Below are 24892 nucleotides of genomic sequence, written 5' to 3' on the forward strand. Positions count from 1 at the left end.
CTGGAAGTAACGGTGGAAACAGAAGCAGCAAGAGAAAGAGAGGGCTACATGGGCATGAATCAGTTCTTGAATGAGATGAAGTAAGAAAGAGAACTATAGGGAAAGACAGTGAATGAGATGATGGTATACGTGACCTGAAACTTCATGGAGGCAAAGAAGAAACTTGTACCCTGGAGTGAAAGAAACAATGGGAGCACGGGTACAAAAAGGCCAAAGATAATTGTACTAGAGCATGGGTAAATATATAGAAGACATAGAAATCAGAAAATAAAAAAAAGAATCAAGTTGAAGAGCCAGAAACAAATATGAATGGGTATGAATAGAATATCAATGGTAATTCAAGAATGACATAGCATCGAAAGCCAAAGCTGACCCAAAGTTGATATATAGTCACATCACAAGTAAGGCAATAATAAAGACGCATGTAATGAGGCAGAAGGAAAGACGAGAACACAGAAGAAATGACCAGAAAGTGTGTGAGGAGCTAAGCAATATATTTAAGGAAGTATTCTCAGAGGAAACATTAAGGCTACTAGCGAACCTCAGCAGTTGCATGCACTGCATCCAGCGAGTGCTGAATATTGAACACAGAACAGCAAAAGATCTGAAGACGCTATGGTGTGAGCTAGTCACCTCGAAGGCAGTGGGACCAGATAATAACTCCGTGGGTCTTTTGAGAAAGAGCAGAGGTGTGCTCCACTAGCAACAATCCTTAACAAGTCATTGAACACTGGGCACCTACTGGAATTGTGGAAGACAGCAAATTTAGTCCCAGTTTTTAAGAAAGGAGACAGAGGGCGCTTCAACTACAGACTAGCATCATTGACGTGCATAGTATGCAAGGTTATGGAGAAGATTATCAAGAAAAGTGTGGTGAAGCACCTAATAAGGGATGGGTTCAAAAATGACAACCAACGCAGCTTTAGAGATGGTGCATCCTATTTCGCAAATCTACTGGTTTTCTTTGTCAAGAGAGGGATGGGTGGTTTGCATTTTATTGGACTGTAGAAAGGCTTTTGACACAGTTCTACACAAGAGATTAGGACAAAGGCTGGAGGAGCGGAGAAGAATAACAGGAAAAGCACTACAATGGACCAAGGCATACCTAAGAGGCAGCAGTGAGAAGAGGTGTTAAAGTGGGTATATGTGACTAGCGGGGTACATGTGGACCAACCCTTATATTTTATACATGAATGACATACAAGTAGTTGATGTGAAACTACTAAAAAGAATACAAGTAGATAAGGAGCTTGAAAAAATAAAAATTGATATGCAGAGGCGGCAGGTCTGGGCGGGGCTACTCAAATTTAACCCCAACAAGTATAAAGGTACGAAGATTAGAAAAGGGCAGAGAGACCACAAACGGAGCACAGGTTCGGGGGCAAAAGAGCCTTGGAGAGAGTATTGTTCCGAGCATATCGCCTGAAGTGTACATCAAAGAGCGAAAAACTATCAAAAGCAAATGCGCGTCTGACAAATCTAGGACTGGCATTCCGAAATTTTATTAATCATATACGAAACTGTATACGGTGTACGTCAGAACCGTATTGTAGTATGCAACACCAGTATGGAACCCACACCTGGTCAAACAAGTCAGAAAATTGGAGACTGTGCAGAGGTTTGCAGCGACACTATTCACGGATCTAAGAAGTATGTTCTGAGGATAGATTAATGGAACTTAACCTGATAACATTAGAAGAAATGAGGATATTAAGCGAAATGACAAAAACGTACAAAGAATTAAAATGAATTGATAGAGTGGACAGGGACAGTTTGTTTAAGCACCAGGAAACAGGAACAAGAAGGAACAGCAGGAAGCTGAAAACACCGATGAATCACAGGGATGTTAGGAAGCATTTCTTCAGTCTTAGAGAAGTCAGGAAGTAAAACGAACTGGAAAAATGAAGAAGTATAGGTAGGTTCCATACATAGGTACGATAATCTCGAAGCCAAGTGAGAATGAACCTATTAGCCACTAGAAGATGATACTCAACTCTGTATCCAATATATGCGAATACAAATATTCACATACACTCTAACAAGCATTTGGCTACCAAGAAAAAAAAAGAAAATGAGTTAGATCTTGCCACTGCCACGGTCTATTGGGTACTGGAACGAGGAAAAAACTTTCTCCTGCGTAGAAAGTTCTCTCCTGTGTGACTGCTCAGCCATGAATCTCGAGAAAGTTTCTGAAAGACGCTAAGAGAAGCAGCCATTGCTAACAAACGTTTGAGCCTCTATTTAATTTTTTCCTATTTTTTAAAACAGATTTTATTTTTAAGGGGATGATTAATAAAAAACGTTATTTTCTGGCATCATAGTCGGTTTATTTTTATAGACTTCGTCGTCACATTGAAATTAACACAAAATCAAAGACCACATTGGGAAACTCAAAGGAGGGAAGGGAATGGAGCGTCGAGATATATGGGTAGATCTTCTTATATCTTCTGTATTAGTCCACTTAGCAGTAAATAGGTGCCCGGGCAATAACCATTCTTTGTGAGTATAATTCTGTGGAGTTCAGTGTACTCTAGTTAGTGCTTGGTTTGTAAATGATCTGAGACAATCCTGGGTATGAATATAACCATGTTAAATAAAAAGTTGTATTTAACAATGTATTAATGTTTATTGGGGAAACACTTACACATTGGGGTATGCCACCTAGACGAGTCAGACGTCTGGTGTCAGAATACACGTTGGTAAACCTGCCTAAATTTTCCCTACAGCGTTGTTGGCAAATTGCTTGTTCCATTGGCATTGATTACGAACGCACTCTCACAGCTGCGCAGCTTCGTACTCTTATAAGTATCAAACAGAATCACTTTCAGCTGTACTCTCTTATCCTCCTTTCCTTCCAATTTTCTCGTTTCATGTTATCCTCCCTACTCTCTGGAAATAAATGGTATAAAATACCGACACAATGGAAATATAAACACAAATGCAGTATAATGTGATCCTTTATTGACAACGTTTCACCCACACAGTGGGCTTTTTCAAGTCACACACGGATCTACCTGGGGTTGGAAGGTACGGGAGTATTTATAGTCATGTTCAGAATGTTGAGGTCAGGTGGAGAATGCTGCATCTGATGATCTACCGGGTGGGGTTATAGAGTCTTGGGTAGCTAGGCAGGGGTATTGGACAAGTTGTGAGTAGACCTTCTGCAGTGTTCTATGTTCTTATGTGGGATAGCGATGAAGAAGTTTCTTGGCGAGTGGTTCAGCTATGTTATAGAAGCCGTTGTTCTGGTTGAAATTGTTGGTTATAGAGATAAGCGATGATTCCAGGATTCTTCGGTATTGAGTGTATTGATCACATTATACTGCATTTGTGTTTATATTTCCCTACTCTCTCTTTTCCTCAAACCCTCCTTAACCTCTTTCGTCCTACACTCCTCCCTATCCTCTCTTTTCTTCCACTTGTCCTCCCTGTTTCATCTCTTCCACTCCTCCCTCTCTTCTCAATTCTCCAATCGTCTCCTTTTTTCCACTAAACTCATTTCTCTTCTCTAACTCATCTCGATTATTTCCCCTCTTCCATCCTACTTATGCTCTGCTATCTTGTTACAAAATTTTCTTGTGTATTTTAATCCACCTCTTTCTACTCTCCCCTCTGTCATTTCCTTTTTCTCGTTAGTATTTATCTCTTTTCACTACCTCTTCATTCCTTTCACCCCTAATTTCCTTGGCTCTTCCTTCACCCTTTGATGGCTTTATTGGTTAATAACAAGCTTCTAGTCAATCTATTGGGTTATTGATTAACATCAACAATAAGCTTCTGCATATTTTATTAGACTGATCAATTAATAGCTAACAGCAATAAGTGTCTGCTATTGAATTTCTTATGTGGTTATTATTAACAAGAAGAATTTTCTGCTTCCGCTACTGAGCCAATGAATAACTATTTAATACCTTGGTAAAAGCTCCTAGTCATGCTAATGAGTTGTACTAAACTAGTAAAGTCAGAAAGACGTAATATTGCGAGCCTTGCCACGTATGTTTTACGTCGCTACACTTAAATAGTTGAAGTCGGTGAAGGAGCTTCTCACGCTCCTACTAATTGTAAAAGCGTCACTGTATAACTATATTAAAGTAGCTGGCAATTCTCAATCTATATAAGAGGTTTCTTGAAGCTGGTCGGACTCTCGTAGATCATGTAATTGATGTAAATAGACATGGCTGTCTTGATTAGACTGGACATGATTGTCTCCCATTACCTTAGACGCTGTATATCCCGCGAAGCTATAGCACTTCATCCTAGATATAACAATGACCATGACAGTGCTCACTGTCACTATCACAATGCCCATGACAGTGCTCACTGTCACTATCACAATGCCCATGACAGTGCTCACTGTCACTATCACAATGCCCATGACAGTGCTCACTGTCACTATCACAATGCCCATGACAGTGCTCACTGTCACTATCACAATGCCCATGACAGTGCTCACTGTCACTATCACAATACCCATGACAGTGCTCACTGTCATTGTCACAATGCCCACGACAGTGCTCACTGTCACTGTCACAATGCCCATGACAGTGCTCACTGTCAATGTCACAATGCCCATGACAGTGTTCACTGTCATTGTCACAATGCCCATGGCAGTGCTCACCGTCACTCTCACAGCGTCCATGACAGTGTTCACAATGCCCATGGCAGTGCTCACCATCACTCCCACAATGTCCATAACAGTGCTCACCATCACTCTCACAATGCCCATGGCAGTTCACCATTACTCTCGCAATGCCCATGGCAATGCTCACTGTCACTCTCACAATGCCCATGACAGTGCTCACCGTCACTCTCACAATGCCCATGGCAGTGCTCACCGTCACTCTCACAATGCCCATGGTAGTGCTCACCGTCACTCTCACAATGCCCATGGCAGTGCTCACTGTCACTCTCACAATGCCCATGGTAGTGCTCACCGTCACTCACAATACCCATGGAAACGCACACCGTCACTCCCACAATGCCCATGGCATTGCTTACCATCACTCTCACAATGCCCATGGCAGTGCTCACCGTCGCTCTCACAATGCCTATGGCAGTGATCACCATCAATCTCACAATGTCAATGACAGTGCTCACCGTCACTCTCACAATGCACATGGCAGTGCTCACCGTCACTCTCACAATGCCCATGGCAGTGCTCACCGTCACTCTCACAATGCCCATGGTAGTGCTCACCGTCACTCACAGTGCCCATGGCAGAGCTCACCGTCACTCTCACAATGCCCATGGAACTGCTCACCGTCACCCTCACAGTGAGCATGGAAATGCTCACCATCACTCTCACAATGCCTATGACAGTGCTCTCCGTCACTCTCACAATGCCCATTGCAGTGCTCACCATCACTCTCACAGTGAGCATGGCAATGCTCACCGTCACTCTCACAATGCCTATGACAGTGCTCTCCGTCACTCTCACAATGCCCATGGCAGTGCTCACTCTCAATGTCACAATGCCCATGGCAGTGCTCACCGTCACTCTCACAATGCCTATGACAGTGCTCTCCGTCACTCTCACAATGCCCATGGCAGTGCTCACTCTCAATGTCACAATGCCCATGGCAGTGCTCACCGTCACTCTCACAATGCCATGGCAGAGCTCACCGTCACTCTCACAATGCCCATGGCAGTGCTCACCGTCACTCACAATGCCCATGGAAATGCTCACCGTCACTCTCACAATGTCCACGGCAGTGTTCACCGTCACTCTCACAATGCCCTTGGCAGAGCTCACCGTCACTCTCATAATGCCCATGGAAATGCTCACCGTCACTCTCACAATGCCCATGGCAGTGCTCACCACCACTCTCACAATGCCTATGACAGTGGTCACTGTCACTCTCACAATGCCTATGACAGTGCTCACCGTCACTCTCACAATGCCCATGGCAGTGCTCACCATCACTCTCACAATGTCTATGACAGTGCTCACCGTCACTCTCACAATTCCCATGACAGTGCTCACCGTTACTCACAGTGCCCATGGCAGAGCTCACCTTCACTCTCACAATGCCCATGGAACTGCTCACCGTCACCCTCACAGTGAGCATGGCAATGCTCACCATCACTCTCACAATGCCTATGACAGTGCTCTCCGTCACTCTCACAATGCCCATTGCAGTGCTCACCGTCACTCTCACAGTGAGCATGGAAATGCTCACCGTCACTCTCACAAAGCCTATGAGAGTGCTCTCCGTCACTCTCACAATGCCCATGGCAGTGCTCACTCTCAATGTCACAATGCCCATGGCAGTGCTCACTCTCAATGTCACAATGCCCATGGCAGAGCTCACCGTCACTCTCACAATGCCCATGGCAGTGCTCACCGTCACTCTCACAATGCCTATGGCACAGCTCACCGTCACTCTCACAATGTCCATGGAAATGCTCACCGTCACTCTCACAATGCCCACGGCAGTGCTCACCGTCACTCTCACAGTGAGCATGGCAGAGCTCACCGTCACTCTCACAATGCCTATGACAGTGCTCACCGTCATTCTCACAATGCCTATGACAGTGCTCACCGTCATTCTCACAATGCCTATGACAGTGCTCACCGTCACTCTCACAATGCCCATGACAGTGCTCACCGTCACTCACAGTGCCCATGGCAGAGCTCACCGTCACTCTCACAATGCCCATGGAACTGCTCACCGTCACTCTCACAATGCCCATGGCAGTGCTCACCGTCACTCTCACAGTGAGCATGGCAGAGCTCACCGTCACTCTCACAATGCCTATGACAGTGCTCACCGTCATTCTCACAATGCCTATGACAGTGCTCACCGTCACTCTCACAATGCCCATGACAGTGCTCACCGTCACTCACAATGCCCATGGTAGAGCTCACCGTCACTCTCACAATGCCCATGGAACTGCTCACCGTCACTCTCACAATGCCCATTGCAGTGCTCACAGTCACACTCACAGTGAGCATGGCAATGCTCACCGTCACTCTCACAATGCCTGTGACAGTGCTCACCGTCACTCTCACAATGCCCATGAGAGTGCTCACTGTCACTGTTACAATGCCCATGACAGTGCTCACTGTCACTGTCACAATACCCATGACAGTGCTCACTGTCATTGTCACAATGCCCACGACAGTGCTCACTGTCACTGTCACAATGCCCATGACAGTGCTCACTGTCACTGTCACAATGCCCATGACAGTGTTCACTGTCATTGTCACAATGCCCATGGCAGTGCTCACCGTCACTCTCACAGCGTCCATGACAGTGTTCACAATGCCCATTGCAGTGCTCAGCATCACTCCCACAATGTCCATAACAGTGCTCACCATCACTCTCACAATGCCCATGGCAGTTCACCATCACTCTCGCAATGCCCATGGCAGTGCTCACCGTAACTCTCACAATGCCCATTGCAGTGCTCACCGTCACTCTCAAAATGCCCATGACACTGCTCACCGTCACTCTCACAATGCCCATGGCAGAGCTCACCGTCACTCTCACAATGCCCATGGTAGTGCTCACCGTCACTCACAATACCCATGGAAATGCTCACCGTCACTCTCACAATGCCCACGGCAGTGCTCACCGTCACTCTCACAATGCCCATGGCAGAGCTCACCGTCACTCTCACAATTCCCATGGAAATGCTCACCGTCACTCTCACAATGCCCATGGCAGTGCTCATCATCACTCTCACAATGCCTATGACAGTGGTCACCGTCACTCTCACAATGCCTATGACAGTGCTCACCGTCACTCACAATGCCCATGGCAGTGCTCACCATCACTCTCACAATGCCTATGACAGTGCTCACCGTCACTCTCACAATGCCCATGACAGTGCTCACCGTCACTCACAGTGCCCATGGCAGAGCTCACCGTCACTCTCAAAATGCCCATTGCAGTGCTCACCTTCACTCTCACAATGCCCATGGTAGTGCTCACCGTCACTCACAATACCCATGGAAACGCACACCGTCACTCTCACAATGCCCACGGCAGTGCTCACCGTCACTCTCACAGTGAGCATGGCAGAGCTCACCGTCACTCTCACAATGCCTATGACAGTGCTCACCGTCACTCACAATGCCCATGGTAGAGCTCACCGTCACTCTCACAATGCCTATGACAGTGCTCACCGTCATTCTCACAATGCCTATGACAGTGCTCACCGTCACTCACAGTGCCCATGGCAGAGCTCACCGTCACTCTCACAATGCCCATGGAACTGCTCACCGTCACTCTCACAATGCCCATGGTAGTGCTCACCGTCACTCTCACAGTGAGCATGGCAGAGCTCACCGTCACTCTCACAATGCCTATGACAGTGCTCACCGTCATTCTCACAATGCCTATGACAGTGCTCACCGTCACTCTCACAATGCCTATGACAGTGCTCACCGTCACTCACAGTGCCCATGGCAGAGCTCACCGTCACTCTCACAATGCCCATGGAACTGCTCACCGTCACTCTCACAATGCCCATTGCAGTGCTCACAGTCACTCTCACAGTGAGCATGGCAATGCTCACCGTCACTCTCACAATGCCTGTGACAGTGCTCACCGTCACTCTCACAATGCCCATGAGAGTGCTCACTGTCACTGTTACAATGCCCATGACAGTGCTCACTGTCACTATCACAATACCCATGACAGTGCTCACTGTCACTGTCACAATGCCCACGACAGTGCTCACTGTCACTGTCACAATGCCCATGACAGTGCTCACTGTCACTGTCACAATGCCCATGACAGTGTTCACTGTCATTGTCACAATGCTCATGGCAGTGCTCACCGTCACTCTCACACCGTCCATGACAGTGTTCACAATGCCCATGGCAGTGCTCACCATCACTCCCACAATGTCCATAACAGTGCTCACCATCACTCTCACAATGCCCATGGCAGTTCACCATCACTCTCACAATGCCCATTGCAGTGCTCACCGTCACTCTCAAAATGCCCATGACACTGCTCACCGTCACTCTCACAATGCCCATGGCAGAGCTCACCGTCACTCTCACAATGCCCATGGTAGTGCTCACCGTCACTCACAATACCCATGGAAATGCTCACCGTCACCCTCACAATGCCCATGGCAGAGCTCACCGTCACTCTAACAATGCCCATGGAAATGCTCACCGTCACTCTCACAATGCCCATGGCAGTGCTCATCATCACTCTCACAATGCCTATGACAGTGGTCACCGTCACTCTCACAATGCCTATGACAGTGCTCACCGTCACTCTCACAATGCCCATGGCAATGCTCACCATCACTCTCACAATGCCTATGACAGTGCTCACCGTCACTCTCACAATGCCCATGACAGTGCTCACCGTCACTCACAGTGCCCATGGCAGAGCTCACCGTCACTCTCACAATGCCCATTGCAGTGCTCACCTTCACTCTCACAGTGAGCATGGCAATGCTCACCGTCACTCTCACAATGCCTATGACAGTGCTCTCCGTCACTCTCACAATGCCCATGGCAGTGCTCACTCTCAATGTCACAATGCCCATGGCAGTGCTCACTCTCAATGTCAAAATGCCCATGGCAGAGCTCACCGTCACTCTCACAATGCCCATGGCATTGCTCACCGTCACTCTCGCAATGCCCATGGAAAAGCTCACCGTCACTCTCACAATGCCCATGGCAGTGCTCACCATCACTCTCACAATGCCTATGACAGTGCTAACCGTCACTCTCACAATGCCTATGACAGTGCTCACCGTCACTCTCACAATGCCCATGGCAGTGCTCACCATCACTTTCACAATGCCTATGACAGTGCTCACCGTCACTCTCACAATGCCCATGGAACTGCTCACCGTCAGCCTCACAGTGAGCATGGCAATGCTCACCATCACTCTCACAATGCCTATTACAGTGCTCTCCGTCACTCTCACAATGCCCATTGCAGTGCTCACCGTCACTTTCACAGTGAGCATGGCAATGCTCACCGTCGCTCTCACAATGCCTATGACAGTGCTCTCCGTCACTCTCGCAATGCCCATGGCAGTGCTCACTCTCAATGTCACAATGCCCATGGCAGTTCTCACTCTCAATGTCACAATGCCCATGGCAGAGCTCACCGTCACTCTCACAATGCCCATGGCAGTGCTCACCGTCACTCTCACAATGCACATGGCAGAGCTCACCGTCACTCTCTCAATGCCCATGGAAATGCTCACCGTCACTCTCACAATGCCCACGGCAGTGCTCACCGTCACTCTCACAGTGAGCATGGCAGAGCTCACCGTCACTCTCACAATGCCTATGACAGTGCTCACCGTCATTCTCACAATGCCTATGACAGTGCTCACCGTCACTCTCACAATGCCCATGACAGTGCTCACCGTCACTCACAGTGCCAATGGCAGAGCTCACCGTCACTCTCACAGTACCCATGGCATTGCTCACCGTCACTCTCACAGTACCCATGGCATTGCTCACCGTCACTCTCACAGTACCCATAGCAGTGCTCACCGTCACTCTCACAATGCCTATGACAGTGCTCACCGTCATTCTCACAGTGCCTATGACAGTGCTCACCGTCACTCTCACAATGCCCATGACAGTGCTCACCGTCACTCACAGTGCCCATGGTAGATCTCACCGTCACTCTCACAATGCCCATGGAACTGCTCACCGTCACTCTCACAATGCCCATGGCAGTGCTCACCGTCACTCTCGCAGTGAGCATGGCAATGCTCACCGTCACTCTCACAATGCCAAAGGCAGTGGTCACCATCACACTCAAAGTGTTAATGACAGTGCTCACCGTCACTCTCACAATGCCCATGGCAGTGCTCACCGTCAGTCTCAGAATGCCCATGGCAGTGCTCACCGTCACTCCTACAATGCCCATGACAGTGCTCACCATCACTCTCACAGTGACCATGGCTGTGGAGAAATTTTCTCCAGTAGGGGGGTATCAGCCCCCTTCAGCCCTGAGGGGCCCAGTTCTCTCAGAAGGGGCAAATTAGTGATTCTCCAGAAACCACACAGACTAAAGCTGTTCAGAAAAGACAAGCAGCAGTGGTGGCGAGTGAGAAAAACAAATTAATGTTAAGTGATGAATAGTTCACCTGCAGCGAACCTCTGCCGCCCCCCAGTGTGGAGTAATTTTCTCCATGAGGGGGGTATCAGCCCCTTTCAGCCCTGAGGGGCCCAGCCCTCTCAGAAAGGGCAAATATCTTGTTTACTGCTACAGCGAGTAATTGACCCCAGATGCAGTACCAGTATGTGATGTGGCTGGACGCTCCATGCGGTCCTGTGTTGCAAAGTGTAGCTTAATAAAAGACAGTTCATCTCTTACCTTAGCAGGACAATTAAGGAAAATCCTGCTCCCACTTTATTACCATGGTAAAGATAGTGTACATTGTTGTCTATGCTTATGACAGCAAGAATCAAACATTCTGCCTTGCTTCATTGAGGAAGTGGCAAGGAAGCAAAAGTACTAGGTCAGCTTTTCCTTTGTACTAGGGGAGTAACGGCGTTGGGTGCTGTGGCATCTTCAGATTACTTTTGACTCTACTGAGAGTGACACTGACGCCAGGATAACCAACAAAGAACGATCTGTGCGTTAGTGTGAACAAAGTGTCTCATAAAACACAATAAACACTTAAGAGAAGTGTGATCAGCTTCTTTAGTGATAAGATTGTGAATAATAAAGACAAATCTTGTGGAACATAGTGTACCAGTGTGCGTATTCCTAGACTATGGAAGACGTGGACATCCAAGGACACTTCAGCTTCTATCAGGTCACCGATACCTGTCGAAGGTGTGAAGAACACCATAGCTCAAGCTACAAGAGCAAGGTAGGTTACGAATTTCTTGTAGTACGGGGGACTGCGCAGTTCTTGAGTCGCAAGGAGTTTGTAATCAACCTATAGTCGGCAGTAAGGTGCGGAATTTTGAGTCCAAACAAGTATGTAATTTGTCAGCAATCAGTGAATGAAATATGCTGACATAACACCCCCTAGGGGTAATTTATAATCTTACAAATTATAACTCATTTACAGCCAGTTGAGAGATGACTTCGACAGCTTCTCAAGACCTCGTCTGCAGGGGCGGCTATGCAGGCGATGAACTGTCTTTCTAAGTACAAACTCTTTAAACTTAGCTGGTAATGCCATTTCTCAACATATTGGTCGTGCTTGAACCGGATAAAGGCCACACTGTGGTCCAAATATGTTGTACTACAGTGTACAAATAACCTATGAGCCAAGGTCCTTCGAAGAAAGCTGTAAAACTAGTGTTTTACAATTTAAATCAGTATAAATGAGTCCCTCCGGACTCAATCACAGAGAATGGGCAGCCAAAAGAAAACGGGCGCTCACCCAGCGTTCACCCAAACAAAACGGGAGCTGAGTGACTCACCCAACAAGAAAACAGGGGATGGCACCCTGCATCCACTGCTCCAATCTCGAAAATCGCTGATTAAGACAACAACAACCCAACTGGTGTTCAGTTTGTCTGAGTGTATATACACATAGCCTTTATAATGTTTATAAACAGAAATTAAGAGACAAGATTGTGTTAAAGTTTGTTTCTTATAAATACACCTGTTATATTAAAGGAACTTATATATAAGTGTAAGCTTTCAAATACATATTAACAGTGACATTTATATATGTGTAAGTAATATTCACATGTGATTTACAGTTATACAGTGACATTTATAGTGTATAGTGAATGAAGTGTATAACATCGTTATTTACGATTAATCATCGTGGTCAGGCTGACACAGCAAATTCAAGCCATCAACACCAGCCACATGTACTGTGTACCATTCATGGTCATTGACCCTGAGGTTAAGCTTAGTGGGTCAGTAGTGTCTGACTCGATTATTGCTGACTTAAGCATAACAAAAACTCAGCTGTTTATAGCAGTACAGTGTTTTTTAAACACTCTAAGTGTGGTGCTAGAATTTTCAGCATACCATTAAAATGGCTTGTTTGAAAACTCAGTTTCAGTCTTTACAGACTAAGATTACACAATTAGAAAATCTAATTTCAGTCTGTATAGGATTAACTCAAGATACAAACATAGATTTTGATGATCTTGAGGTCAAATTTGAATTACTTACACAACATCTGGAAATAATTAATTCAGACTACACACATTATGAAAATAAATTTCTTGAATCAGACCCATCTGAGGATGAAATTAAAAATGTTTTGGATACTTTTAGTAATCAACAATTAAGGTGGACAGGAGTACAGGCTATCTGCCGTAAAACTCTGTCACAGAGACCTACTGTAACTAGTGGTCAAACACCTGTTACACCTGTAACAACAACAAGTGTCCCATTACCAAGCTTACCTACATTGTCATTACCTATTTTCCAAGGTCATAATTATGAAGAATTCATTAGTGGTTTTCAATCCATAGTAAATTCACGAACTGACATAGATGAGATTGCTAAGTTCAATTATCTTAAATGTCTTGTGAAGGGAGAACCCTATGAACTGATTAAGTCATTTTCGGTGGTTAAAGGTAATTATCAAATAGCCTTACGTGTCTTAGCAGACAATTACTTCGATGCTGACAAGGCTAGTCTTAATATCAAGCTTGAAGCCACCCAAACATTGTTTTTCAGACTTACAGGCATTTAGAATTACATTAGACAATAGTCTCAGATCTCTAGGTGCTAAATATGACCTAAGGCAATGTGATTGGTTTATCAGTGGTATTGTACAAGATAAGTTGTCACCACAAACTATTGAACGATTAAATATTATGTTCAATAAACGCTATTTCACTTGTGAAGAAATTAGCAATGGTTTACAAACAATAGTTTCATGCATGCAAGCAACGAGACAAGATGAAAAATCCACAAATCCCGTGGATGACAAACCTTCAACTCAGTATAAAAGGAGTGTACCTACTCCCACTAAACCACAGAATGGGAAATCCCATATAGGCATTTATCAAGCTGTGAATTCAACAGACAGTAAACAGACTGTCATACATAAACGTACTCCAAAATGTGTACTTTGTGATGGAACACATTGGGCACAGTATTGTATTCAATACACATCAATGGATGCACGTAAACAACGTGTTCATCAGCTAAAAAGGTGCATCAAGTGTTTAGGTGAACACAAGGGAGGAAAATGCTCACTGAAGAAGTGTTTTAAATGCAAGGGTATGCATCATACAGCATTATGCCCAAATACTTTTGCTGAACAGCAGAAGACTTCCACAGAATCAGGAAGTCAACAAGCAACAGCATTAAATGTGAGAGATAAGTTTAAAGCAACTGCTCTCCCGATAGCTCGAGTTGAGTTATCTAATAAATTACACAAAACCAATGTGCTAACACTATTTGATCAAGGCTCACAAAGGTCCGTCATAAGAAGAACAGTGTTGCAGAAACTGAATAAACAACCCTATGCCAAAATACAGTTAGATATAGCTGTTTTTTTCCACAATTCTGGTAAACAGACATATGACCTCGCCAGAATCACTGTTGGACTAGGAAACAGGAAAAAGACAGTAGACGCTGTGGTAGTAGATGATTTGCCTAAGTCTGTGCAGATCCAGGGATTAAAAGAAACAGTTGCAGCACTGAAAGCAGCTAAGGTCAATTTAGCCTGTCCTGACATACAGACGGACACTATTAGTCCAATTGATTTAATCATTGGAAGTGATTATTATCACTGTTTTGTGAAAAATATAGCAAGTAAACATGATGTTCACTTGATGAAAAAAGCAGGAGGCCACATGATATGTGGTCCCATTCCCTCTCAAAGTGGGAAAGAAGCTGATATTGATTCAGTGGAAAATGTACTAGTTACGAGAATAACCGCTGATCATGTACCACAGCAAAAATTATCATTACTGGAAGAAATGAATGAACCAGTTGATAAGTTGTGGGATTCAGATGCGATAGGTATTGATGTAAATAAACCACGCCCACAAGAGTCTCAGACTTATAACCAATATTTGGACCCTGTCAAATATGAAGATGGACAGCATTGGGTTAGGTTACCATGGAAATTAAATCCACCACATCTGCCTAGCAATTATCGCATGGCTTTCGGACAAATGAAAGCACAAATACATGAGCTCAAGAAAAATCCAGAGCTGCTGACTGTCTATGATAATATCATACAAGAACAGTTGGACAATAAATTCATTGAGGAAATAGTCGAAGATAAGTTGAAGACAGAAGCTCATTATCTCCCGCACCATGGAGTCAGAAAAGATTCTGAAACCACTCCACTACGTGTTGTATATAATTGCAGCGCAAGTGCAAATAAAGATGTAGCAAGTCTTAATGACTGTCTGATGACCGGACCCTCACTAACTGAGAAGCTTGGAGACGTGCTTATGAAATTTCGCACAAACCCATATGCCTACACGGCTGATTATTCCAAAGCTTTCTTAAGAGTAGGACTACAAGAAATAGATAGAGATTATACTCGATTCTTGTGGCCTGAAAATCCATATGATCCTCAAAGTCCTGTGAAAACTTATCGTTTCAAATCAGTATTATTTGGTGCAACATCCTCTCCATTCTTACTAGAAGCTACTCTGAATACACATTTGAAGAAATCTGAAAGTCCCTTCAAAGAAATCTTAAAGAAAAGTTTCTATGTGGACAATCTTCAAGGTGCTGTGAATAAAGAGGAGGATTTGAAATCCTTATACAGAGAAGCTAACAAGGAGATAAGAGAAGCAAATATGCCTCTAAGGATGTGCAATACTAATTCAAAGCAATTAAGGGAACTTATCAAAGAAGATTTCCCTGAAGCTGAAATTCCTGATTGCAACAATATGCTGGGACTTAATTGGAACACACAGGAAGATACTTCGAGTCTCAAAAGGATAAACAATAAATCATGCAGTACACTCACTAAACGTAGTTTACTGTCAGAGGTATCACAATGTTTTGATCCTCTAGGACTCGTCTCACCAATTATCATAAAGGGTAAAATGCTTATGCAAGATGCATGGAAGATCAAAATTGGATGGGATGAGAACTTGCCTCTAGAAATGAGTCAAGCATGGGATGAAATATCCAGGGAGTTTAAACAACTTCATCAAATTACATTTCCCTGACAAACAGGTCAAGAGGGAAACAAGTACACATTACATGTGTTCTGTGATGCGTCAACCAGAGGTTATGGCGCTGTAGCTTACATGAGTAATGCTGAAGGAAGTACACTAATTACTTCAAAGGCCAGGATAGCACCCTTGAAGGTCAGAACAATAGCACAATTGGAACTGACAGCACTCTATGTAGGTACAAAATTAGCTGTCTATATCAACAAAGTACTTGATCATCTCACTATTGAAAAAAACTGTGATGTGGAGTGATAATGAAGCAGTTCTCCAGTGGTTAAGAAATAATGAGAGTAAGTTGGTCAATGTACAGAACAGAGTAGCAGAAATAAAAGAGATGCAGAGAGATTATCTCTTCACATCTCTACCCAAGAGAATCCAGCTGACATGTTGTCACGTGGTGTCCCACTCAAGAAATTTGTGGATAATAAATTATGGCTCCACGGACCGAACTGGCTCTCTGATGAAAATAACTGGCCTCAGCAAAAAGCTCACATTATGCCGGAAAAAACAGTCTGCTTGAACACAACAGAAGTAAGTTGTGTAAATACTGCAGACACAACAGAAATAGTCATTGATGGATCTAAATACTCATCATTGGGGAGACTCTTAAGAGTTACAGCTCTTGTCTTTAAATTCATTAAAGGAATAAAACCTGATTATGAATGTCTTGAACCTATTAAATACTGGGTGAAACTAATACAGAAAGATGTTTTCTCTACAGAATATAAATTTCTGGAAACACAAGATAAATCCCCAAAGAAATCTGTCATGATTAATTCTTTAGGACTTTATCTCGACTTAGAAAGGATTATAAGATGTCGAGGAATAATTCATAATTCTTCAATACCTAAAGAAGCCATACATCCAATATTGATCCCTAAGAATCATTGGCTAACAAAACTGATTGTGCAAAACGCCCACAGTAACGTGTTACATGGTGGGGTAGCTGACACACTTTGTCATATACGACAATCCTACTGGATACCTCAAGGTCGACAAAGTGTGAAAAAACAAATAAAGGACTGTATTACTTGTCGTCACTACGATATGTGAGTATGTCAGTATCCAGGTCCACCTCCATATCCCTCTGAAAGAGTTTGTCATATCACTCCATTTGAGGTGACAGGTGTAGATTGCACTGTATCAATAATTTTAACCAAAACAGTTGACAAAGTTCCTATCAAGGTGTACATCTGTTTGTTCACTTGTGCTACAACTAGAGCAGTACATCTAGAAGTAGCCACTGACATGTCTGCTGAAACCTTTATCAAATTATTCAGAAGGTTTGCAGCCAGAAGGGCATGTCCCAGACTGATGATTTCAGATAATGCAACGACCTTTGTTGCTGGTGCTGCTTATATAAGCAAGATCTTTGATCAACCAGAAGTACAACAGATGCTGAATCAACGCAGTTTTCGTTGGAGATACATTCCTCCTAAATCTTCATGGCAATTAAGGAAAATCCTGCTCCCAATTTATTACCATGGTAAAGATAGTGTACATTTTTGTCTATGCTTAAGACAGCAAGAATCAAACAGTCTGCCTTGCTTCATTGAGAAAGTGGCAAGGAAGCAAAAGTACTAGGTCAGCTTTTCCTTTGTACTAGGGGAGTAACGGCGTGGGGTGCTGTGGCGTCTTCAGATTACTTTTGACTCTACTGAGAGTGACACTGACGCAAGGATAACCAACAAAGAACGATCTGTGCATTAGTGTGAACAAAGTGTCTCATAAAGCACAATAAAAACTTAAGAGAAGTGTGATCAGCTTCTTTAGTGATAAGATTGTGAATAATAAAGAGGAAGTTTGGTTTCCCTGGACACTTCCCGCTTCTATCAAGTCCCGATATTTTGCCGGGGGTAAAAAACACCCTAGTCGCTACAAGAGCAAGGTAGGAGAATTTTTTTAGGGGGGACTGCCCCCGTTCTTTAGTCCCCAAAAAAGGGTTTTTTAATCAACCCACAGTCGCGTGGGTGGGGCTTTTTTGGAAGGGCCAAACAAGATGTAATTTGGTTTTAATAACGTGAATAAAAAATGTTTACATAACACCCCCAGGGTAATTTTATAATCTTACAAATTATAACTCATTTTTTGCCCGGAAATGACTTCGAAAGCCTTTTCCCCAAACCCCCGTCTGCAGGGGGCTGTGCAGGGCCTTCCCGTCCTTCTAAATTGGGACAAACCCTTTTAACCCGTTTTGGGCATGCCTTTCTCAAAAAATGGGAGGGGTTTTACCCCCCACCTCACCCAAAACCCGGATTGCTCACCGTCACCCACAGTACCCATAGAGTGCTCCCCTTTTCCCTAATGCCCATGACAGTGCTCACCGTCACCCCCGTGAGGTTTGGGAGGCCCCCTGCTCACCTCACAATGCCCGGAAGTGCTCACCCCCTTACCTCACAAGGGCCCCAAAACAGTAAAAATCCTCCCACAATGCCCCCGGCATTTTCTTACCATCACCTCACAATGCCCTTTTGGGAGTGCTTTACCGTCGCCCCACAATGCCTTTGGGGGTGATCACCATCAATCTCCCAATGTCAATGGAGTTCACCGTCCTCCCAAAAAAAGGATGGAAATCTAAAAAATACCCTTCCAAGACGGGGCCCCCCGTCCCTCAAATGCCCATGGCAATGCCTTTCCCCTCACTCCCACAATGCCCAGAAGGGTCTTTACCTCACCTCACAATGTCCATGGGAGTCCACTGTCACTTACAAGCCCCTGACGGGGCCCCCGTCACTGAACAATCCATATAGTGCTCACCTCCCAAATGCCCATGACGGGGCTCACCGTCCCCCCAAAGCCCATGACAGTGTCACCCCTCCCCCTTTTACAATGCCCCCATCGGGGCTCACCGTCACTCTCCAAAAGCCAATGGCAGTGCTCCCGTCACCCCCAATGCCCGCAGGAAAAATTCCCCCCCCACTTCCAATGCCCCTGGGGGCCACCGTCACTCTCACAAGCCCAGGGAGTGTTCACGGTCACCCTTTCAATGCCCCGATAGTTCCACCGTCATTTCCCCACGGGCCCCGGGGACTCCCCTCACCCCACAATGCCCGTGGTGGGGCTCACCGCCCCCACAATGCCCTTGGCCGGCCAGGGGTCACCCCTCAATCCCCAGATGGTCCCCCGCCCATCCCCCAGTCCCCATGATGGGTTTCCACCGTCACGCTAAAGGGGTCCCCATGGTAGTGTTTCCCCGGTCACCTCACGGGGCCCTTGGTGGTCCCTTCACTGCCCACTCCCAAAATCCCATGGTCCCTCCTGTACCTCACAATTCCCCTGGCAGTGCTCCCCTCACCTCACAATGGCCAGGGGCTTAAACCCCATCTCCAAACCCTTCAGTGCCCCTGCCCATTCCCCCCAAACCCCCAAAGGTTCCCGTCACTTTTTACAATGGTCTGGCGGTGCTCACCGTCACCCCTTGCCCGGAAAGGCTCCCCGTCACCTCCAATTGGGGGTGCCGTCACTTCCAATGCCCTGGATTGCTCCACCCCCAAATGCTCACGAAAGCTCCTGTCCACCCCAAAACCCCCAGGGCGGTGCTCCCCCGTCCCCTCTAAATGCCCATGGTAGTGCCCCTGTCCTCTCACAATCCCCATGGCGGTGCTCACCGTCACTCTAAATGCCCAGGGAAAGGCTCATTGTCACTCCCCAAATGCCCATTGAAAAATTCTCACTTCCTCCCAAACCCCCAGGGACAGTCCCTCACCGCCACTCTCAAAAATTATGGGGGAAGTTTCCGTCCCATTCCTTCCCCAGGGGTGCCCACCATCACCTCAAAAACCATGGGGTCTCGTCACCCAAAAGTCCCGAAATGCTCACTGTCCTCAAAGCCCAGGGGGGGTGCCCCACTGTCCCTCCAATCCCTTGGTGGTTTTCATGTCCTTCCAATCCCAGGAAAGGTGCTCACTGTCACTTACAATGCCCATGACAATGCCCCTGTCACTCCATGCCCAGGGAAAGGGGCCCCACCATCACTCTTAAATGCCCATGACGTTCTCCCCGTCACTTTCAAAGGGCCCATGACGGTGCTCACCGTCACTTTAAATGACCAACAGGGGTTTCCCCTTCACTCTCAAAATGCCCCATGAGGGTTTACCATCACTCCATTGCCCCTGACGGTGCTTACCGTCCTCTCCGGGGATGAGGTGCTCCCCGTCACTCCCCCAATGACCATGCCCAGTGCTCCCCCTCCCCCCCCACAATCCCCAAAAGGAGTGCCCCACCCATTTCCCCTGACCATGACGGTGCCCCGTCACCCCTACTATGCCCCCGGACGGTGCTCCCCGTCACTCCCAAAGCCAAATAGGTGTTCCCCCTCCCCAAGCCCATGACCAGTCCCCCGCCCCTTTTACAATGACCTGGAAGGGTTTTCCCCGTCCCCTTTTTCCCCAAAAATGCGGGTTTTTACCGTCACCCACGCATAAAGTTTCACCGTCACCCACAATGACCAGGGACGGTGCTCCCCGGGGGTTCACAAAATGGCCGACAGTGCTCCCCGTCCCCTCACTTTATGATTGGTGCCCCCGTCATTTTCCCACAATGACCATGACGGGCTCCCCCTCACTCCCGGCCAACGGTGCTCCCCGTCACCCCACAATGACCATGACAATCCCCCACCGTCACCCCTACAATGACCATAAAGGTCCCTGCCCTCACCCCCACAATGACCATGACAGTCCCCCGTCACCCCTACAATGACCATGAAAATGCTCACCCCCTTTCAAATGACCATGACAGTGCTCCCCCTCACCCGGGCCAATGGGCCCTTTCCCGTCCCTCACAATGGCCATGACAGTGCCCCCCGTCACCCCACAATGACCATGCCCAATTATTACCAACCCTCAAAAAGCCGACAGGCTCCCGTCACTCCCCCACAATGATCATGCCCAGGCTCCCCGCCCCACCCCTCGGGCCAAATTGACAGTGCTCCCCGTCACCTCAAATGACCATGGGGAGTGCTCCCGTCATTTTCCCCGGACCCATAAAAGGGCCTACCGCCCACCTCAAAAGGCCATGACAGTGCTCACCGTCCCCTCTACAATGACAATGGCGGTTTTCACCGTCACTTTCAAAGCCCATGACAGTGCTCACCGTCCTCTCACAATGCCCCGCAGGCTCCCTCATTTCCCCCACAATGACCATGACAGTGCTCACCCCTTTTTCCCCCCAATGCCCATGACAGTGCTCACCGTCACTTTCACAATGCCCAAACGGGCGCCATTTGTCACCTTCGCCCAGCCCAGTGCTCACCGTCCCCTCTACAATGCCCCATGAAAGGCCCCCTTTTTTTTCCAATGACGGGACAGTGCCCACCGTCACCCACAATGATGGGACGGTGCTCACCGTCACCCCAAATGACCTTGACAGTCCCCCCCACCGTCATTCCTTAAAACCATGACGGTTTTTCCATCGTTACCACAATGCCCCGGACAGTGCTCACCGTCCCCACAATGACCATGACAGTGCTCCCCGTCACCCCCGGCCAATATGGTTCACCGTCATCCAAATGACGATGAAAATTGTTTTCCCCGTTATTTCCTAAATGAAATGACAGTGCTCACCGTCGTTTTCAATGATCATGACGGTGTCACCGTCATTTAAAATTGACCAAAATTGCTCCCCCGTCACTTTTAAGACCATGGGTCCCTACCGTCATTTAACGACCATGAAAATTGCTCCCCGCCCTTTTCACAATGCCCATTTTGTTCCTCCCCGTCACCCCGCAAACCTTGAAAATTGCTCACCGTCATCTCAAAATCCATACATCCCATTTCCTTTAATCCCATGCCCAGTGCTCACCGTCATTTTCAAATGACCATACGGTGTCCCCGTCCTCTCAAATGACCCGCGGGGGCCAACCGTCACCCCTACAATGACGATGACAGTCCCTCCCCCGTTCTCCGGGGCTTTGAAGTGCCCGTCCCTAAAAATATCATGAAGTGCTCCCGTCACCTCCCAAGAAACCGAGGTCCCTCACCGTCACCCACAATGCCCCCATGCCCGGGCCTCCCGCACCCCAATGACCAATTTTTTTGGGGAAAGCCCCCCTGGCCAAAAAGCCATGCCTTGCTCACCGTCAGTCCCCTTAATAGGGGCAGGTTGCTTCGTAAATTCCAATCCCCGGAATGCTCACCGCCCCACCTCGGAAAGCCAAAAGGTGTTCCGTCACCTCACACGACCAGACATTTTCCCGTCACCCACAATGACCATGACAGTGCCACCGTAAAATTCCCACTGCCCGCAGTGCTCACCCCGTCCCCCACAAGCCCAGACATTACTTCCCGGCCCCTCTCAAACCCCCAAATGACGGTCCCTCAGTTTCCCAAGGGGCCGGGAAAATTGCTTACCGTCAGTCTCAAATGCCCATGACGGTGCTCACCGTCACTCTCACAAGAGCATGACGGTGCTCACCCCCTTTCCTGACCATGTCAGGCTCCGTAAATCCCCCAAAGGCCCGACATTGCTCACCGTCACTCAAATGCCCCGGACAGTGCTCACCGTCACCCCCCTGACCGACGGTGCTCCCCCGTCACCCCACGACCAGACGGGCCACCGTCATTTCCCAAGACCAGGGAAGGCCCACCGTCACTTTCCCAATCCCATGACAGTTGCTCATCGTCACTCTCAATGACTATGACAGTGCTCACCGCCCGCTCACAATGACCGTGACGGTGCTCACCGTCACCCCCCAAGGGCCGACGGGCCCCCGTCATTTCTCAAATGCCCAAGGCGGTGTCACCGTCACCCGGGAAATGAAAATTCCCTTAACCCTCCCAAGCCCATGACGGTGCTCACCGCCCTTTCTCCAATGCCCAGGGACAATTGCTCCCCGGTCCCCCCTCCAACCCAAAATACAGTCCCTACCGTCCCCAAAATTAAACCATGGACAGTGCTCATCGTCACTCCAAATGCCCATGACGGTGCCCACCGTCCCTCACAATGACCATGACTGTCTCACCGTCCCTTCAAAGGGCCCCGGAAAAGTCACCGTCATTTCCACCAAAACCATGACAGGTCACCGTCCCCAAAGAATATTGACGGTGCTCACCGTCACTCTTAAATTCCCATGACGGTTTCCCCGTCACCCCCACAATGCCCAAAGGAAGTGCTCCCCGTTACTCTCAAAATGACCTGGGCTCACCTTCCCCCACAATCCCCGGGCCAGGCTCATCCCCACAATAAATGAAAGTGCTCCCCGCCCTTTTTACAATGACAAAAGGTTTCCCCCGTCACTTAAAATTCCCTTGACAGTGCCCCCGCCCCACCCCCACAATGCCCAAGGCAGGCTCCCTCACTCTGTCGTAATATGTAACCTATAAAAGTTAATGTTGTGGGATCTACTTAAAAATTATGTTTATGGTTCCAAATATTTGTTTTGTGAGAACATATTACGACTAATTTGTATGCCAATAAATCTGATTCAATGAAATATAAAAAGAAATTATATATATATATGTATATATATGTATATATATATATATATATATATATATATATATATATATATATATATATATGTATATATATATATATATATAGGGAGGTACCACCTATCTAGCTGGAATGGGGACCCTCATCCTCAGAGAAGACAATAAACGTACCTCAGGGAAAACTCAAGGTTCTCCCCGGAGCTGTTTGAATATTTTCTTCTCCTACCACCCCCTATATTTATATTCTATGTGGACATTTATTAATAAACAAAATACATTTACAGAAAAAAACATAAACATGAATACAATGGCACAATGTATCAAAGATGAAGAATTTCCTCCAGCTCCTCCGAGGCTGGACGTGAACCAAGTATGCAGCAAGCATTTCCCCTCTGGATGGCGACGCTGAGGCGCTGGAACATGAAAGTGGCTGCCCTTGGGTCCCTGGTGGTGTCGATGAGTCTGGAACCCAATTCTTTAAGGAAGCGTGTGGCATTTTTTCCCCATGATCCCAAGGTCTCTGATCCCACTGGGACAAATTGATACTGTTGGGTAATGTCCCTGTACTTGCTGATCTTGTACTCCTCCCTGTGGTCAGCAGCTCCTCCCTGTCGCCCCACACTGTGATGGATATAGGTGTCAGCCAGTGTGGACACACAGGTATAGTCCCATGCTAAGAGCTTGCCATTCTTCCAAGGATAGATGGTGATCCCGTCGGGGCGGTTTGCTGGGTTGTGGGTATTGTTTGCTGCAAGTGATCGTGGCTCCCTCTCGGCAGGGCATCCAGCTGTAGCAAGGGTTCTCTTAATGATGTCGTTGACCTCATTGTGTCTTGCATGCCAGCCCTTGGTTTTGGAACAGTTAAGACCATGTAGACCGTATTGGTCTGCTTGCACTTCGCCGCAAATACACACATATTCTGTGTGAATTGGGGCAGCAAGGCGCAGAGCCACTGCAATACGGAGGGTCTTAGGGTCGAGTCGCGTTCCCATTGCCGATATGGGAACTGTTTGGAGGAAGTCCCCGGAGTGAGGTGCACTCACAGCCTGGAGACGGGCAATCTCCCTATCTGATGTTGCAGCCCTGAGCATGTTGGCAAGCACCTTTTCAGCAATTGGGCTATCCCAGCTTGACTGTTTGTGAGCCAGTGCTGCACTAGGGTTTGGTGCTGGAGCAGCAAGAGTCTCCCATTCGGTGATGGCACTGACATAGCTAGGGTCTTCTATTCCTGCTGAGTCACTGAGGGTGTCAGGAAGAATTTGTCTTATCAACTCGTTTGATGCAATGGAAGAGGATAGGAAAGCTGGTAGAGCAATCTGGGAGGATCTGCGTACTCCTAGCCCTCCAAGCCTGACCGGAAGTGAGGCTTGCAACCACTGTCCATCGT

The sequence above is a fragment of the Cherax quadricarinatus genome, chromosome 8 (genome assembly GCF_038502225.1).
Source record: "Cherax quadricarinatus isolate ZL_2023a chromosome 8, ASM3850222v1, whole genome shotgun sequence".
Lineage (NCBI taxonomy): Eukaryota > Metazoa > Arthropoda > Malacostraca > Decapoda > Parastacidae > Cherax > Cherax quadricarinatus.